The following is a 13945-nucleotide window of genomic DNA, read 5'->3' on the forward strand; positions in this document are numbered from 1 at the left end:
CCAATTTTGAGTTGAGAGTTAATTCTTTTACAGGGACAGCTTAATACAATAGACCTGGAGTGTGCAGACCTGGATCTCTGCCAGCACCTGTCTGTTCAGGAATTTCATCCACTTTAATAAGCTGCCGCTCTCTGGATCTCAATTAACCAGACAAGCTGGTGCAATTGTAGAGAACTCAAAAATAAGAGAGTGAAGTTTTCACAGATTCTCCATCTGTAGGCCTTCTGTAAGCGTGACACATACAAATAGAACTCAATATTGTAGGTGACATCCTTAAAATTATGAATTACTGTGAGGCAATGAGAAGCTGGTAGAGAAACATCAGCATGAGGCCCCAGAACAAATGTTATTTTTCATGGCTTACTTCAATCATTGTCATCAGAAGTCAGCACCTCTACCAAGCACCTCATTGATACCATGGCTCAAGTGGAACCCAAGATCTGCCAGGTCTGGAAACTGCTCCAGGAATTAACCCCAGCTCCAAGCAGGCAGAAGGGTTCACCAGCATGAATCTAATTACAGGATGGAAGACCACATTTATACAATGACAGTATAACCACCAGAAAAGAGATACATCAAAATGCCTGAACAGCACATTAAATCATGGGAATTTAATGCTTGCATTGTAAGAGCCTCACAGGATTTAAAATAGACTCCTATGGAAATTACAGCAAAAATCCCACAATGTTTTCTAGGCAATTGTATTCTTCCCATATATTAGCCAACCTTACTAAAGAAACCCAAAGCAGGGAAAAAACTTTGCAGTAAATTACTTTTGCCTATATGTGTAACCCAGAGATTCCTACTAAATACCATTTGACTGCTCACACACACTTTTATTTTTTAATCATGGCATAAAATGCTGCTACCCTGCCCCATAAAACAGCCTGGCTTTTACTGCAGTCATTATCTGTCGGGTCTGCTGGGAGTGGATGCTTTTAGGATGGGATGTTCTGAGGAGTTTTATCCATAGACAACTACAAACCATAAAAGATAGCTGAAAGTGGGAAGCACTACCAATGTGTAAGGCAAGCAAATAAGCATCAAGGCTAAACAGGAATGTAACCAGAAAACCACCCAAACAAAGAGGGCAACACAAAATATTTGCAGATTTTATACCTCAGTATGTCACCATTCAATTGGTCTACTCATAGCCCAAATTTTAATTCTCTTCTGCAATGCCTAATACAAACTTGGCACTGAAACTCAATAGACATCCATGTCACTACATGAAACACAAATTTGTAATTTACACAATATAAGCTGGTTTTCAGTAACCAGTCCACTTCAGATCCTGGCTCAGAATTTACATGTATATCCTTAGGAGATCAGTACAAAAATTCAGTCTGAGGAAGGAATTAAGCATTAAAATTTCAAGTCAACACAAACAAAAGTTAATATCACTTTCTCAGAACTGACTGTGTCCCTTGTGATGGAAAGCAGGGGCAAACACCTTTGCAGGCAGACCCCCACCCTCAGATCAGCACAGGTTTTAAGATTCTAAAATGACAAGGAGCAGAAACCCTTATACAGAGGTGAACTTTTGTAAATAAGAGTAGTATATTAATTCTCTCTTATTACTTTACCACTAATTTAATATAAAGAAGCTGGTTTTTCTTCACTTTTTTCCCCTCTCTTTCCAAGTGTTAGAGGTGCAGCAATACATACCTCCTGCCAATGGAATAACTCTTAAATAGACAGAAAAATCACCAGCTTCCCAATTATCTCCCTTTGGTTGATCTTCGGACTGTTTCCCATTAAATATACCTCTGTCAACATTAACACACCACAGTCATGCAATTCCCACTCTCGTGCCATGGAGGCCCATCATATCAGATTATCACACTCACTGACATGACATAATAACCTGATTCACATTGCAGATCTTCACTAGTAACCTGAGGCCAGGGTAAAATAAATTGCATCAGCGTTATCTGTGGGATCAATTGATTGAAGGCTTTAATATGACTAAAGTCCAGGAGAATATGTGAATGCTCCAGACACAGGGCAATTCTGTGAAATCAATGATTGCTAGAAAAGCTTGATAACAGGGGGCTTTAGGTTATTAACACCAGCTGGTCATTAAGTCCACACAAATTGTTATAGCTTTTATAACCTTTTCTTATCTAGAGAAAACAATTAAACATTTTAATTACATTACAGGGATGACAGAAGATAATTGGAATTATCAGGAAATTATGTAGTCCTGTTAATGTGAGTTACTATGTCATTTCCACTGCTTACAAATGCACTTGCCATCTAGATAAAGTAAAACTAACTTTCAATTAGGTCTGTATTCAAATCACAAAAGTGGAAGAACACAAAATAAGTAACCCAAAGGCAAATGAATTATCCTATGAAGCTGGTATTGTATAATCTTTGAACTAATGACCTGGAAATAAGATATAGTCATGGAGACTGAGTTGAAAAGGTACAGTTGTCACCTGTGTAAATAAAGTACTTTTCATACTTACTCTTATGTTAAAATTGCTTAGTACTAAGAATATAAAAATTCTATGTTTATATAGCTTCTGTGAACTATCTTGCACCTTTTACTTAAAAAAAATAGTGCCATCAATAGAGGACAACCTGCCAAAAGTTGCTCCTTGCATTACTTCATAAAGTTTTTGCTTCTTCAGCTCTATTCTAGGTCTAGGTCTAGGTCTTTCAAAGCTCCTAATTCCACAATTCCAGGTTTACCCCATGTTTCAGTACATCAGTTCTTCACTGGGATTGAGCTATTATAATGACATTCACAAAGGACTACTGCTGTGTCCAAGTGGGGAGCTTTGGCACCACGACTTCAGCCTTTTTAAATCTGGAGAGAATGTGTAGGAGTGTATCCCTTAATTTCTTCCCTGCCAGTCTTTTCTTGCATAAATTACTAGGGCTGAACAGCAGGCACAAGAGCAGTTGTATTAGTTCCCAGGGAATTCCTGGTCATGATGTGCCAGCCTGTTAGACTTTGAAGATTTACTGTTTTGCACTTAAGGGAAATTTATAAGAAAATATTTACAAGTGCTCATTAAGGCTAAATTGTGTCCTTATCCTGTGCAGGTACCCTGAGAATTAAGAAAATTCTATAATGAGAATGGATGTAAGGCTCTCAGACTTATGCAGGAATAGTCACTTGGACAAGGGAAGGAAGAACTAAACTACAAATACAGTAAAGGGCAAAGTTTAGTAGAAAGTGAAATATTAATCACCTTTATTATGGACACAGTCATACTAGGATGTATAAACAGGAATATATTCTGAAAACATTGTCAACAAGTCTTTTCTCACCCCAAGCCCCAGTGAGGCTGCAACTGTAGTACTGTGCCCAGATTTTGTTCTTATACTTAAAGCAGGTTGCAGAACAGAGGTAGCACAGGATTAAAAATGGAACAACATTTATGTTCCATAATGTCTAAATGATTCACAGGAAAATACTGGCCTGCAAGAGATTTATGAAGAGAACAAGATTTCAATTATCATTTACAGATCCATATGAATTTGCCATGTCTACAGCAGAAAAAGAGCTGCAACTCCATCCTAGCCAACACACCACAGCCTGAATCATGGCCAGTCCTGATTTATCACGACTTTTACTGCACTAAACAAAAATATCAGGTCCCCTAGTTGGGGACTTGGCCATCTCTCAGGCCTTGTGTATAAGCAGAAGAGGATCTGCAACACACAATTTAGGGTTACTTATGATGCATCCTAAAAGGAATAAATGATACTAATTTGAATGTGCATGACAGAAGAGCCAGGAGATTCTGAATATGATTCAAGCTTATGAGGTCAGGTCTTGCAAGCAAAAGAGGATTTGTGAGTCTCTGCTTGCAGATCACACTCATGAGGCTGCACATTTCAGGACAGAATAATGATAATGGCAGAAATAATGACAGAATAATGGCAGAAAAACCTTGCAAAAGAAAACTTGGCACTCCTGAATTTTATGATGAGGATGGATTAAAATGATAAGATTTCACTTGCAGGTGCTTTCATTGTAACCACTTTGTTTTGGTATAGCTCGGATTCTTAATCTAAATCTGTCTGAAGTCTACACGTTGCCTACCCATATAGAGGAATTATTTGATTTGTCTCAGGGACAGGGCTACTGAAGATGATGTGTGCTCCCTTACACAGAAATACAAAAGTTTTTGTACTTTCCTGTGTAATCTAGTCATTTATCCCATCTTTTCCGAAGTCTGTCATTTTACACAGACCACACACTTAAGTTTGTTTCCATTGACTTTCTTGACATTTGTACACACATATAAAATGAGCCAGAATTAGACTCCAAGGTCTTAATCTATTTTCCTAGATAGCTCAGCAGACTGTCCTTAAATGTAACAGAGCTCTCTGTGACTGCAGCACAAATTCAACTGTCCTGATATCCCAAATTTCCTCCTATCAGAAAGGCACACATGCAGCCAATTGCAATATTACATGCCAAGAAAATTCAGTTATTCTTTGGTCTGGAGTTCACAGAAGAACCATAAATCCCTGAACTGGTGCTCTGCTCAAAGCAGAGCTAGGGAAACCAAGGAGGTTTGGTTACAGCTACACACAAAGTCTCAGATGGTTGCTTGCAAAAATGGGCCCAAGTTGTTCACAAGGCAGATGCTAACTAAATCTTCATAGCAAAGCTGCTCCTGTGGAAAAGAAATCTCATATCTATCTTAGAGTTCTACATTTACCTTAATATGCCAACCTCAGCCTGCTCATAGCAGGCACTGCCTGTGTGTCCAGCATCATTTGACCATGTTCATTTGCTCAGTTGCTTTTTCAGCTCTTTTCCCTCAGGATGTACCATCTGTAAAAGTTTCAGTGTTTTTTTCACAAGGTCTCTGCATATGTGGCCCTGGGGAGAAATCCACCATATTAAACAACTGCAAATAGTTCTCCTGATCTACATGACAAGCTATACTGGATAAAATGGTGCTGTAAGCGAAGAATTACTTGAATGTGAAAAGGGTTATAGCTCACATGGGAAAGCAGGAAAGAACACAATGGCCACAGTATCACCGATGATATTGAGAAAGTGGGACAATATTATAATTATCTCCTTATCATGACTCTCTTTTCTGAGAGTTTTAAATGACCCATTAAGAATATCTTATACAGACACCTAAGCAGAAAATAAAATCCAGTTTCCTTTCCTTTTAATCTTTTTTGTGTCTGTATTCTCTTCTGAGAGGGATATTACATGTGGCCTCATAAAGCTATCCAGCTTTGCTAAGAATGAGATTTTCAAGAAGACTCAATGCATGTTCATCATGCCAGACCCAGTCTAAGTTCTGCTTAATTTAATGAAGAAACCCAGAACATATTCACTGAATATTTTATGAAGCTGCCTGTGCTGCATGTTGGAAGGTCAAGTCCAGTGTACATCAAGAGCCCATAGAAGTTCAGGCCAAGAACTGTGCCTTGATCTTAGACAGGTTTTTTTTCCCAGTCGCAAGGAAAAGCATCTTGCATGTAAAGCAACTGCAAAGAGAACTACTTAAATATATGGTGACAAATCTCTCAGCTGCTAAAATGAAGATGAAATAGGGCTATCAATAGAGCAGCTATGATGATGACAAAAATCGAATCAGCAGTTTTTGCTATTTTAAAAACTATTTAAAATACCAGCTTTCAGAGCTGTATTTTTCATTTTTGGTTTTACCATGCATCTAAGGGAAATACGTGCTTCATATGAATTCACGGTTATTACACCACTGCTGCAACACTTCAGTGCGTGTCAGCATTTTCATGGTGAACCTTGGAGCACTGGGTCTGTAACCTGTCCATAAAAATCTGCCCAAAGCAGGAACCTGACGTAAAAGCTAACATGGGTGCATTATTCTAAGCTGGGTGGGATAAAACATTTTAACCTTAGATAAATTAAAAATTATTGATTAATGATTAGATTAATGATAACTGGATTTGGTCACTTTCTTGAATCAGATTGAATACATAACCCAGGGTGCTAAATCAACCATTTACAATATCATCCTAACCTTCTAATACTGAGATGTTTTCAGACCCCCTCATTAAGGAAATGGGGTGTCTCAGTAATTTAAGAAAGGTGGCTTTGGAGCTCTCTATCTTTCTCAGTTGCTTCCTGAGGACATGTCCAGGACATTCACTTTTCATGCAGACATCAGCGTTTCCAAATTTTAGATGGGACTTCCAGCTCAGAAACATGCCAAAGGTCAGAAAGTGTGTCAGAGTGAAAAAACAGCCTTCTATCCTAAATCCTTAGCTTTCACACCAATCAAAAGAAAAGCAGCAATGTTCTGATCTCTTCATCAGAATGAATTTGCACCAGGAGATTTTGTTTTTGTTTTGTTTTGTTTTTTTCTTAAGATCTCTCAGTTCTAAGTCTCTCACAGTAGCAACTATCACTTCTCTAACAACTGGTCTAGAAGTCAACTCATAAAAAATATTCTGAGATTAATCTTACCTCATCATGCATATCCTTTCAGCAACAAGATTTCAAAATTTATATGGAGATTATTCTAAGCCCACATCTCCCAGATAACTGTGAGCACCAGTGACTGTGCTGTGAACCTAGACTGAGTGTTGGTATGCACTGAATATATTTATGGTTTTGTCTGGGAGGGAACTGTGTATGTTAATGATGATAAAAGCAGTTAGAAAAACAGCTTGCCTCCTCATCCCACAGTTTATAGCTTTGAAAGGAAAAATATGATATCCTATGCAATTCAAAAAGCACACAACTGAAATTTGAAAAAAAATAAGATTGTTCTACCAATGAAGAGCTGCAAACAAAATGTTAGATGACTGAGACTGGAAGGAAAAGGAGAAAAGCACCACATAAAGCTGTTTTGTTAATATCAATAAAAGTAAATAACAAGTCACAATCTTGGAGGCAACTCCCACATTAAAAGAGGGCTATGGAGTCATTTTGGGGGGCCAGATCAAGATTACTTTGGAAAGCTGAATGTGTGCAGTCTAGGCTGGTGCATTGTTTTGATACTGGCCATTTTGATAACGCAAAAGAGAAAGCTTTAACAATAACATACCACCCCTAATAATAATGTTAATGCTATGTATAAGGCAATAGAATGCTTTAGAATATGTAACAACATATAAAATACACTAACATATATTGTTTTTAAATAAATCTAAGCAAAGTATATTATCTGGGATCTAAGTGGGTAATTCCTTAGAGCTGCAGTCTCCAAGATAACAAACATTAGGCTCCCCTTCGTGTCTTGACAGCAGCTCTTATTTGTTTGTGTTATGTATTAAAGGATCACTCCAGTATAATGAAGTACCACATCATACTCAATATCTACAGTACAGAAAAAAAAACCCATCCTTATTGCTAATCACCTTATAAAGTGGAAAAGTTTCCTAATTGCCTTTATCTTTCAAACATCAGAAATTTCATATTTTAAATTAGAGTAGGCAATGGGTATTAACATTCTGACAGAGAGAAACATGAAGATCCTTCTCCAAACCCACATTCTGCATTTCTATATTAGCTTCTAACACTGCAGGAAAATTACTGCACTGTGTGCTATAAAAAAGCAACATATATTTTATATACAACAATTATAAACTCAGATTCCATTCGCGTTGATTCATCATTTAAGCAGGATGAGAAATTGAGGCTTAATTAGGAAGGTACATCATGGGACAAGACACAGAGAGCCCCAGTCAGACCCTGAGAACAGCTGATTCATAGATTTATTTCTCAGTAGAAGGGGGTGTTTCTGCATCATTTATCATGTGAGAGTCTCAGGACACTGTAGTTTAAGAGAGCCAAATTAATCAGTGCACTGACAGCTCTTTCTTTCTAACAAGATTTCTCCTCACTTAGGTAAGTTCATTTCCAGGTATTAAAATCTAATTTTAGTTTGAAGCTAAACCTCAGACTTCTGTAATAGGCCACTGTAGAACCACCCACCAATACTGTTTTTCCAGCCCACGAATTTGAAACAAATTTCTAAAGGGAAGTGATCTGTGGTTCAAAGGCAGGCCCTGGAGAAGGAAGGGGAGGCATTTCACACCATTAGAATAGGACACCTTTAGGGGAATATTTTGCACCTTTGGAAAACATTCATATCCCATTGTCCTGTATGCCACAGAACCTACATGCAAAAACTAAGGGGTGCACCAGGGGTGCATATATGCAGATATATTTATCATAAAATTATTTATACACATTAAAGAATTGTTACACTTCCCTTTTTTTTTTAAGCTTTGCTTTGTATACTTTTATTTGCTTTTAGAAAAAGTAATGCTCACTTTCCAAGATTTTTATGATAGTTCTTCCCAAGAAATATCATGGGGTGTCTTCATGACACCCAAACAGAATTAAGACAAGAGCTTCTACCTTCCAGAGCATTACTAAGTGTAGTTCATGCAAATTAAATTGCCAGTTTCTGTTCCACAAATCTCTTTGTTTTGGTAAACCAGAAATTGTTTCTGAGGGCTTTCTGCCCTGAGCCCTCAAAGCATGAAGCAGCAGGAGTGGAAGGAAGTCTGCCTTTGATCATTAACAAAGATTGGCTCTGATGGATGCCTTGGGCTCACAGTTTTCTCACCAGGCTCGCCCCAGTACTGCTTGACACATTATCTCTTGCTAAATCACTCCAATTTGCAGCAGGACATTCATCTTCCTGGCTGTGCCTGACACCCCTGTGTGCACCAGGTCCTGGTGAGCACTTGCACTGCACCAATGCCGTAGGAACACGAGATTCCAGAGAGCTCAGGAACCGCTTCAAAGTGAGAAAATTTCTGCAGTCTCCTTGTCTCCAAAGGCTTTCACTGCCACGCTGCCCTCCAGCTGCCAGCTCCTGCTGTATGGCTGGTTTGGAATAAGCTGGTATGGTCCTACCTTCTCAGCATAAAAAGTTCTAAATACCTTTTTTGTTCTTTTATACCATTTCCTTTTATACCATTCTATTTCTTTTAGTAGAAATAGTCTATGAGCCTCTGCAGAGCTGTTCAAGTCAGAATGTTTCAGATAAAAAGATCCATGGTAAAATTTACTTTATTCGATATTTATCCAATATTTATCCAATATTACATTATATTTATCCAATATTACATTATCATGCCAAACTGTTACCATACTCAGGTGAGGCTGACTGGAGTAAGATATGAGAGAAACATATCCTGAAACACACTGTGATTTTTTTCCCCATGTGAAGCAGGGGAAAAGCTTTTTCTGTACCCTGAAACAACAAACGGAAGCAATTCCACAGGAGGCTCCACAGAATTGCATCTGTACCAACTCACACACTGCAGCAGCCACACCCTCCTCTTGTATGCAGGATCTGAGGCTTTGTACAAATTGAACTCATATAAAACAAATTTTAAATACTGTCTTTCCCTAAATTCCTTGGTTCACTGAGACTTGAACATTTCACGTGTCTGTCCAGGTTACCTGTTCTGACATAATTGCTATATTTTAACATTAGGGAAGTCTGAAAGTTCAATTCCTTAAAAAATAATCATTCAACCTATTGTTTTCACGTACATTCACTCTCCAGTGTAAACTCTTAATGAGGCATAACTGGGAAGTGTTTCCCTTACTTTTACAAAGCTGAGAGCAGACCTAAGGTGCAGAGTGACCAAACACTAAAAAAATGCTTCATGCAAAGGGCAGCAGAAGCAAGTTATTCAAATTTACTACTGGTCCAAAATTTCCCCCATGAAAGTCATTTAAATTTGTTTGTAAGAGAACAGTGAGATTTAAAATAAGCTGACAGAAAACAAACTCTGCTGGGAGACCATCCTCACTGGAAGCTTGAGGTTTTTTTCACTCCAAATCATGTCAGCCTCAAAGAGCACTGCAACCCACACAGCTTTCTAAAAACATTCAAGAAAACCCAGACATTTAACATTTTCCTGCAGCCAAATGGACCTCCAAGGTGCTGTGTCTCTGAATGTTTTTACCCAAAGCATGTGCAATATTGAAGGGATCTTAACTTAAATGGTTTTCAAGGTAACTTCACACACAGAGGAAGTCACAACAACCCTGGGAAAATCACACTGCTGCTGGATTTGTTGGCTTGGGCTGTAATTTTGTTAGAAGGCTAACGTAGGAAGGATTAGAAGAAAATATAAGCCCTCAATCAGATGCACTGGGAAGGAAATTGCATCTAGCAAGTGGCAGAATGCTCTCAGCAGGCCAGAGAAATGAAGCTTTGGGGGTCTATCTGCCTATATATAAGACCTGGATTCAGTATTACATCCCAGTTTGACTAAACACCTCAGCACAGGCTTAAAGCTAAGCCTGTACATAACTTCCACTGAAGACATGATAGTGTTTTTTATGTCAATCACTAGAGAAGCTAAAGGTTTTTAGTTCAAATATCCCAATTCTCACCTGCAGACAGCAGGATTCCTGAAAAAGAGAACAGTTTTCTGCAGCACACCTCACTGTTTGAGGAAAACAGTTATTACAATTTTCAAACCCTGAAGTTAGGTATTTAAATCCCAAGGCAGGTACATAAATAATAAAGCTGTGTGCCTGTCAGCTGTGCTGAGCTCCCACTGGTTTTAATGAGGGCAGTACATGTTCAGATCCTCTTGAAAGCAAGATTGTTTAGATTGTTTAGATACCCAGGTATGGATGAAGAATCTTGACTTTGAGATGGAGACAGCTTTTATAAGAGCCAGATGGAGTTTTTTATCACTTCTTTTACATGACTGAGTAGGGAGCCTGGCTCCGAGTGATTATCAAGCAGCATGTCCCACAGGAAGAGCTGCACCTTTGCTTGCAGTGGGATGGTTCCCAAGGCAAAGGCAGGCTGTCACCACCCACTTGATGATGAAGTTAAAACATGTACAATTTAAACTGAGTTTCTTCACTAACAGGCCCGTATACACCAGGATTTCCTAGAAAGATGGCAAGGAAACTACAGTATCACAAAATAATTTCATAGCTTCAGACTTCTCAGATGTGTCAGGAGCAAGACATTGCTTCGAGTGCATCTTTTAGAACACATCTTACACAAACCAGCTTGGTTTAGATGTTTTCTCCATCACAGGAAAGATGAGAGCTTGAAATCTGTGAATAGTAAGCTGCTATACACTTTAACCAGCAAATTTCAGCAGGTCATTGCCAGTTGATCCTCCACTTCCATTTCTGAGGTGGAAGGTGGAAGCCATGTACCAAACCCTGGTTTCATCAACCTCATGAAGCCAGGCAGGTTTCCAGAGGCTCCAGCTATTAAGCACTAACCCACACAATATTGGTCACCATCTCCAGTACCTTCTTGGTCAATATATTCAGTGGTGGAGGCAAAACACTGTTCAGTGCTTTGGAAGAGATTCTTCTGCAGTGTCTGGGGTAGAGCTGACAGAACAGAGCTGCTTATTGGTGCTCATACAATTAAAATAATGCACGTGGCACAATCCATCATCCATGGTAGACATTAAGTACTCTCTAATATCAATTACCAATTAAGAGGTGACAAACAAATTTTTCTGATTAGCAGACCAGTAAAATTACTGTCTGTTGGGAAGGAAGAATCTCACCTCCTTTTCCAGAATTACTCAGCCAGCCCATCCTCAAACAAACAGAAGGAAATACAACTCTTTGAGAGAAGACTAAAAACTAGGGGAAGATAATCCCCCCCTGATTTTCAGATATCTGTAGATTTTTGACTTTAATTTACAAGTTAACCACATTTTCCAGTGCCACACTGCATTTATTAGTATAAACAACACGGTGGGTAAGATCACAGCAAACCAACAGGGAAGAAAACAATTCATATTGCTGGCAGACTTTGTATACCTGCTCATTACTTTCAGCAAATTGCTCATAAGGACACAGCTTTTTCCAGAAGCTGTTTATTTAAGTGCTTAATGGATATTCTTGTCACACTAGGCCAAGAAAAGTCACATCAAAACCTCTGACACATCATTTGATGCTATTTTATATTTTAAAAAATTTGGCACACATCACATAACAGTGCAATGCATTATTAAGTGTCATTCCAGGATAGGAGATAATCAATCAGAAAGATCCTTTGGGATCAGATGAAATTGAATAACTGGCATTTCAGCAAGAACAGAAGTACAGGGTCGACTGAAGAAGTTGTCATTTGAGGAAAAAAACTGTTCAAAGAAGCTTAATTATTTCTATTTCTCCTTTTTCTCTTCTTAAATATTCCTAGTAGTGTTGCATTTAGGTCTCAAACCCAAGGCCCCTCCTCTGCTCAGTGCCTGGATTTCCCACTATCTACACTGTGAGTCCTGGAAAGCCATCAAACACAAAGAAATTCCCTGTTAAAAATCTGATCATGTTACTCAGACCATTTGGCCTTGTGCTTGCATTCATTATATGAAATGGAATGCTAGGAAATGCTATGAAAGCCAGGAACAGAGGGGATTAGGGAATCTCTCTGGGTCACCCATTCACTTCCCACCCCCTTCTCTTCTCCCTCTGTCCTGGGTCAGGCTCCTTTCCCAGATCAGTCTCTGTGCACTCAAACAAAATGCAGACTGATGGAGAATGTTGCAGTAACCAAAACCCCCTTTGGAGAAAAAGAAAAAAAAAAAAAAAAAGAAAAAAAAAGTGAAAATAAAGACAAACTGCTGTTATCTGAAACAATACAAACTTATTCTGATGGGTATAGATGGTAGCTGGAAAAACTTGCTTTTGTGACCCAGTACATCAGATCTGCATTTCTGTTTGGCATAGGTTTGGCTGCCTTAGTCCAGGAACAGCCCAGGCTGGGAGAGGGACATGTCTGTCACACTCATAATGGTTCAGTGCTCTTCATTGAAATAATTTATGGATCCAAGAGGGCTAGATTCTGCAACTAAGTTTCAGGAAAAGGCACATTACAATACATTTTATAAATTATTTCATTCTTTTATTTCTTTAGATATTAATGCGTCCTTTTGGTCACGTTTCGTGTATTTCACAAGTCTGCTCATCTAATCTCTGGGCAAACTATCCATATGAAAGAGGCAACTCTTGAACAAGAGCAGCCAAAGCAGCACCTGTACCCTTGGGTAGAGACATATGGTACATTAAACAAAAACAAAATACATACATACAAACACTAATGTCCAGATAATTCACCACATATTTAAAATATGTCACTAGCAGAAATTCTCAGCAGCAGCATTTCTCCAGAATGTCTCCTGTCTCACATCTCAGAGGGCAGCTTGCTGGATGATAAAAACCACATTTTAAGAGGTGCCATTTAATTCAGTACTAGTAAGCAATGCTATGACCTCTGCTTCATAGACAGGAAAGGGATTTTTGAAAGCAGCTAACCTTAATTACTTTCAATTTACCAAACACATAAGCTAGCAGTAGGATGTTTAAAACTGACAAACTTAACAGCTCTCCTTTAATTGGCTTCGACTAAGTTGTCAGCTAAGGAGATATCTTCAGAAGCAAATAAATGAGTTAGGCTTATAAATCTCATAGTAGCATGGGATTCTGTAGGATGTCAATTCCTTTGGTAGGGTGTGCAGTCCATGTAGCAGCTGCTGAAAACTATAACCTCAGATATTGCATTTACCAGACTGACCACACAGAGGCAAGGCCAGAAAGGATGTGGTGTAAATGAGCAGAAGGGTCAAGGAACAACTGAGTCAGAGAAGCAAATCCCCTCTGCAGTGCAGGTAATGCTTCCCTAGGGAAACCTTGTCCTGGTAGAGGCCAGTGACAACTGCATGGCTTTGTTCACAGCCTTGGCCTTGCTGGGCAGTTTCTAAAACTGGAATTTCCCTTGGAAAGCAAACAATACTATTAAGTTTCCTAACAAAAGAAGTACCATGTGCCAATTAGGCATCACACACTGGTTTTTCTCCTTTGGTCTTTCTCTTAACATCACTTCAGTGAGGAAAATCAAAGGGCTTTGGTCCCATTCAGAAAGAGTAGAGAACTGCAGCATGCAAGCAATGGGACCATTCAAGAGTTCTGTTTAATATGCTCATGTCCTAAGGCACAACTATGTTAAGCTGT

The sequence above is a fragment of the Cinclus cinclus genome, chromosome 10, assembly GCF_963662255.1.
Source record: "Cinclus cinclus chromosome 10, bCinCin1.1, whole genome shotgun sequence".
Classification (NCBI taxonomy): domain Eukaryota; kingdom Metazoa; phylum Chordata; class Aves; order Passeriformes; family Cinclidae; genus Cinclus; species Cinclus cinclus.